The sequence below is a fragment of the Phasianus colchicus genome, chromosome 6, assembly GCF_987193195.1.
Source record: "Phasianus colchicus chromosome 6, bPhaCol1.hap1.1, whole genome shotgun sequence".
In the NCBI taxonomy this organism is placed as follows: Eukaryota; Metazoa; Chordata; class Aves; order Galliformes; family Phasianidae; genus Phasianus; species Phasianus colchicus.
This window is the reverse complement of record NC_143441.1, coordinates 9,794,163-9,799,437: the sequence shown is the minus strand read 5'-3', so window position 1 is coordinate 9,799,437 and position 5,275 is coordinate 9,794,163. Positions and strand designations below refer to the sequence as shown.

At 42.5% G+C, this 5,275-nt stretch overlaps 1 long non-coding RNA gene across 1 annotated transcript; it reads right to left on the bottom strand.

The window, feature by feature from the left end:
• Positions 1–344: 344 nt before the first annotated feature.
• Positions 345–4,982, bottom strand: LOC149917412 (uncharacterized). The gene is made up of 4 exons (XR_016467434.1): positions 4,929–4,982; positions 4,104–4,269; positions 3,768–3,874; positions 345–1,823 (listed from the first exon to the last, which is right to left on the bottom strand). It is a non-coding gene; the product is annotated as an uncharacterized LOC149917412 (long non-coding RNA).
• Positions 4,983–5,275: the final 293 nt, after the last annotated feature.

The following is a 5,275-nucleotide window of genomic DNA, read 5'->3' as shown; positions in this document are numbered from 1 at the left end:
CACTGGGCTTCTGCTATGCCCCAGCTAGGCTAACAGCAGCAATATACATTTAGTCCTCACACAGCTGCTGAGGTTTGTGTTCTTGGAGCAGAAACCTACTGAGTTTGCACAAACAGCAGTTCAGTGAAAGCAGCGCCACAGGGGAAGGTTCTCAAATCCAGGAACATCATGGATTTGCTTGTATTGACAGCCCAGATTCACTTCTGCACTGCAGACTGCTTTACTTTTACTGGTGCAACCTCAGCAAACCCAGTTATTTAGGGCCTGGAAAATTAATGGCTTTTTTTTTTTTTTAAACCACAGGCTGGCAGTCTGATACTTACAGTGCAGGAGGGGGGGAAGAGATTATCAAAAGTAAACATAAAAAATCCCAGTCTGTAAGCACCATTACATTTGATGGCAATGTGAAATATTTGCTGAGGAGCTCAAAGAAGAGGAAGAGAACAGGAATAGATATTTGACAGTGTGTAAAAGTATATAACCTTGCTGTCAAAAGAAGTGAACCTGTTAAGGCAGAAGAAAGAAGCCAAGCTCAGCGTCAAGGATGACTGAGTAAGTGTTTAAAAGCTAATCACAATTTGGAAAGGTGTCCGGGAGTTGAGAGGTAGGAAAAAAAAAAAAAAAGAGAGAAATCCAAAACCATGGGCCAAGGAAAGGAGTGAAACACTCTGGGAGCAACTTACTAGAAGGAGGAGGTAGGAGAGCAGATCTTAATGCTGATAACTCTTAAGTTTCTGGAGTTGCATTAAAAAGAATTAAACCTGGCCAGAAACCATCACCCCCTCCTGGTCTAACTTCCCAGCTGTATGATAAAATGTACCCTCAAAGAGGTTGTCCAGATTGAGTAAAAAAAAATAAATCAGTATATGAGTTTCCTTGAAAATCATTAGTAGCTCCTGCATTCTTTTCACATACTGCGTTTGAAGAAGGCAATGACATCTCCCAAAAAGTGCCCAGACTACATAGGGAAACTTTCAGCTTCCTTATCTCTTCAACACAATTAGGTGTCACATCATCCTCTTCTGCATGCTGAGATGGATGGATCACTCACTGGATAAAGAATTGGCTAGATGGTCACACTCAGAGTTGCAGTCAACGGCTGTACGTCCAAGAAGAGGCCAGTGATTAGTGGTGTTCTTCAGGAATTGGTGCTGGGACCAGCGCTACTTAAATCTTTGTAGGTGACATGGACAGTGGGATTGAGTGCACCCTTAAGGGGAATTGGCTTTAAACTGTAAGAGAGTAGATTTAAACTAGATTTTTTGAAGAAATTATTTACTATGAGAACGATGAGAAACTGGAACAGGTTGCTCAGAGAGGCTGTGGATGCTCCCTCCATGGACGCATTCAAGGCCAAGATGGATGGGGCTTTGAGCAACCAGGTCTAGTGGGAGGTGTCTCTGCCTATAGGAAGGAGTTGGAATTAGATGTTATTAAAGGTCTCTTCCAACCCAAACCATTCTATGATTCTGTGAAATAAGTAAGAAAGAAAGCAAAAGCTGCAGGCTCTGATTCCCCAAACAGGGCAGTTTTTCAGTCTGTTAGTAATGGACATGGCTCTGCAGTGAAGCAGGGTAGGAGAGAAGAGGACTGCACTGGTTGCCAAATACTTCTTTAGTCCTGCAGACAATCAGGCACATCTTTGATTTCTAGGCTGGCATTAGCCATGTTAAAGCAGCAGTACCACTGCCGTTGCTGCCCCAGCATGTGTATGCACACAGCACATCTGATAAGAAGCCAGGTGGGAGCAGAAAAGGGAAACGTCATCAGAGCTGGCACGCCCAGGGAGCACACTGTGACCAGAAATGGACATGCTGAGAGACCTGTGGGAGCAAGAGGAGCAACAAGCTGCTAAGCCACAGGAGTGATAATTGCAAGCATGGCTCAGACAACCTGGAACATGGTAAAATGCACTATTTCTTGTTAGCTGCCATTTGTTCATTCCTCTTCATCCTATTAGAGACATTTAATCCAGTCGTTTTCACACCCTATTTGATTTTGGGCAACTGGAAGAACCCACATCCTCTCACCAACCTTATCATTTGACAGCTTGTCTTGGGCAAACTTCTTGCACTGCATGCTTCAAGCCTGCACCACACAGTGTATTCAGGCTCTGTGCCTGCCCAGCCACGAGTTTCAACACCCTCTACACCAGCACCAAGCAGGAAAAGGAAAGCAATGAACCACTTCCATGATTCACATCCTTTCCCAGTGCTCCTTTCCCAGAGTCTGCACCAACCCTTGGGACCAGGCCCTCAGCTCGGCATGGGCCTAGTGCCCATGGTGTACTGCAGCCCCTCCTCACCTCATTTCCTCCAACTCCCCCTAAGGCAATACTGAGAGCCTTAAAAAAAAAAACAAAAAAAAACAGGGCAAGCAGAGGGAGGAGGAAATAAAGCCGATCCTGCTTCAGAGTATGGCTTATTGCTGCTTGCTATCAGCCCCTGATGGTGCGCATGTCATGTCTGCTGTCTGCTTACTTCTCAAATTCCCCCTACAAGTTATTCTAGTCAGGGAAAAAACAGAAGTGACGAGCAACGCTGACAGGCTCATGCTCTGAAGAGTGCAGGGGCAAAGTCCTCTGTCAGGTGTTAAAAATAGATGTGCTGCAAAGGGTATAGAAAGGTACAAGCTGAATTTCTTTCCCCCACATGCTGCTTCTGCAGGCACGTTGAATGCTGGCAGCGTCACCTCACAATTTGCTGTATGTATTTAAAGAGTACGGTGAGGCACACTGCTATGCAGCTGTCAAAACGCAAGGATTTCATGCTTTGGGATCATTATCTAATCCACTCCTCCAACACAGCACAAAAAAAAAATCCATAGAGTTTTGCTTAATCACTTAAACAGCTTTGAGACATTCGCAATAGAAAAATTAACATACCGTCAGCTGCTGCAGATCAGTTTGATGTACAACAGATTAAGAAACACCATGGGGACATGACAGTGTTTGGCAGGGCATTGCCCCTCTTGATTCAGCCTCCTAACTTTCTCGGAAACTGCTATTATATGTGCATTTTCATGTTCTTATTCTCTTCTTCTTTAATACAATAGGACCATATAGAATAACAAACTTTTTAACCAACACAATTAATAGGAATTTATGCCTTTTTTTTTTTTTTAAATTACAGTTTTCCTCAGTGGCATAAGTTGAGTGCTGGCTTTTGAACAGTCTTGGCTTGGTTAGAAAGATCAGATTTGTTAGAACGGTTGCAATTAGTTGTAAGATGCCCCTATTACCTCCAAAGCTGCTGAAAAGAGATTACATACTCATCTCTGCCTGTTAGGAAAGAGGCATTCACAATTATACGTAAATGATATCCAGTCCATTTAAATACAATTTTTGTCATGGGTTAGTAGGAGGCTGTACAAGGCCAAATAATTTTTTTTAGAAGCATTAACTCAGAGATATCCGATATGGTAGGAATTCAAAAGCATTATATTTGGATAGTTATTCTGCAGCGAAAATATGTCAGCAGAAAATGGAAAATGCTCCAGGTACCAGCCAACTGATGCATGCTAAAAATGAGAAACATACCTAGGAAATTTAGGATGTTACTTTAAAAATGCATACTGGATTCAGTAATTCTCAGCAGTCACCACTGCATTATACTGTAAACAGAATTTTGATTTCAGGACCTTAGTTTTAGACTGCAAAGGAAGTGCTTGCATACTGAGAAACCCCACCCAGCACGAGCCAACAGGAATGTTCTTCTCAGAACTTCAGTAGTCCCAAAACAATTTACTCAGCAATGAAGTTGTCCTACCTGCATACCACATCCAGACCTGAACTGGTTTTAATGGATCTCAGGTACTCATATTACTTTTGTAAAGTAGTACATTTGTTGTATTGCTTGTAGGCTTATTTCACATTCTGTTCCAAAAAAAAAAAAAAAAAAAAAGACAAGGTACATGGAATCCAAAGGTAATCTAATTTTCTAAAAGTAAAAAGCAGAATTGACACAGACACTCAAAAAAACATTAATTTGCTTGCTTTAAGAGCAATTATATGTTGCTGAATCCTCTCTAGCTCGTTTTGTATTCCATTCCTTAGTGAGATCTAGAAAGAATAAGATAAAATGTTCTATAGGTCAGATCACTACCTGCAGGTTAATCCAGCATTTCAGTGAAGTTAAACTGGTTTAAGCAAGAGGAATGTCTTCTACTTTAGTGTAACACAAAGTCCCCGAAGAAATTACCCAAGTTTCCTGCTTTATGTTAGAAATGAACCACATCCTTGGATGCCAGAGAACATCTTCTAGATGACATCTAGAAGAGAAAATTAACAATTACTATTATCAGCGCTCAGAACAACTACAGAAAGTTCTATTTCTGTAGAATTTTGCAAGAAATACACAGATGCTCAAGATGTGTCTGCACTAACTCTAATGGAAACTCTCCCTATCTCCCTACCTTGTGAGACCCCACCTGCAGTACTACAATCAGCTCAGGGTCCCCAGCATAAGAAGGACATGGAGCTGTCATAGCAGGTCCAGAGGAGGCCACGAGAACGATCAAAGTGCTGGAGAACCTCTCCTATGGAGACAGGTGAGAAAGCTGTTCTGCTTGTAGAAGAGAAGGCTCCCAAGTGGCCCCATTGCAGCCTTCTAGTACTTCAAAGGGCCTACAGGAAAGCTGGAGGACTCTTTATCAGGGAGTGTAGCGACAGGACCAGGGGTAAGTGCTTTAACCTAAAAAAGTTTAAGTTTAGATTGTAAACAAATTCTTTACTCAGAGGATGCTGAGACACTGAAACAGGTTGTCAAGAGAACATGTGGACATCCCATCCCTGGAGATGTTTAAGACTAAGTCGGATGGAGCGTTAGGCAACTATGGCATGAGGTTTGGAAATAGGTGGTGTTACAGCTAGCAAGATTATCATGGTGAAAATAGGAAAAAAATAAAACAAACAGGGAAGGAACACTCACCTGTATCCAAAGACCTAGGTTCACAGGAAAGACTCCACAAAGAAGGGATCTCCAGAAAGAAACCCTTCCCACTGGCAGTCAGCCCTTAAATGGGGTCTAGGAGAGGTGCAGCCAGGCTCCACCCCTTTGGTCACACAGCTGAATCGCCTTCACCTGTGCTGCATGGCTGACTCAGTGCTTGCCTCAGGTGATCAATCAGTGCTTCAGGCTGTGACTGAACAGTTCCCATACAGGTGGTCTTTAAGATCTCTCTGAACCAAAACCATTCTGTGATTCTATGATCATCTGTTTATTGGATGAAATAAGACATTAATTTTGCTCAGCCATTTACGATCCAGAAGAAATAG